Source organism: Antrostomus carolinensis, unplaced genomic scaffold (assembly GCF_000700745.2).
Source record: "Antrostomus carolinensis isolate BGI_N321 unplaced genomic scaffold, ASM70074v2 scaffold31969, whole genome shotgun sequence".
Lineage (NCBI taxonomy): Eukaryota > Metazoa > Chordata > Aves > Caprimulgiformes > Caprimulgidae > Antrostomus > Antrostomus carolinensis.
Window position 1 is genome coordinate 11,371 of NW_010339772.1, and position 381 is coordinate 11,751.

Genomic DNA, 381 nt, shown 5'->3' on the forward strand with positions numbered 1-381 from the left:
CCGCCGCCCCCTCCCCCCTCCCACCACTCTGGCCCCCATCCCTCCATGCTGCCTGGGGAGCTGGGCCTGGCAGCACCTTGGCCTCAGTAACTTTATACTGTAATAAGCTCTTTGAATGTGTATATTCTTATTTTTTTATAATCTTGGCGGGGGGGGGGGGGGGGGGGTTTAACATTAACTTGATCCAAGCCAGAGCCAGAAGTATTTGTAAATGTTCCTATTTTGCTCTCATTCAGAGAAGCATTTTTGTTGTTGTTACTTTTTTGGGTTTTGTTTTGTTTTTATTTGTATCGACATAAATATACTACCACTGACCAGTCCTCTTTGCTCTCGTTGTGAAGTTGCTCGGGAGTAGGAGAGGGAGGGAGTTTAGGGCATTGC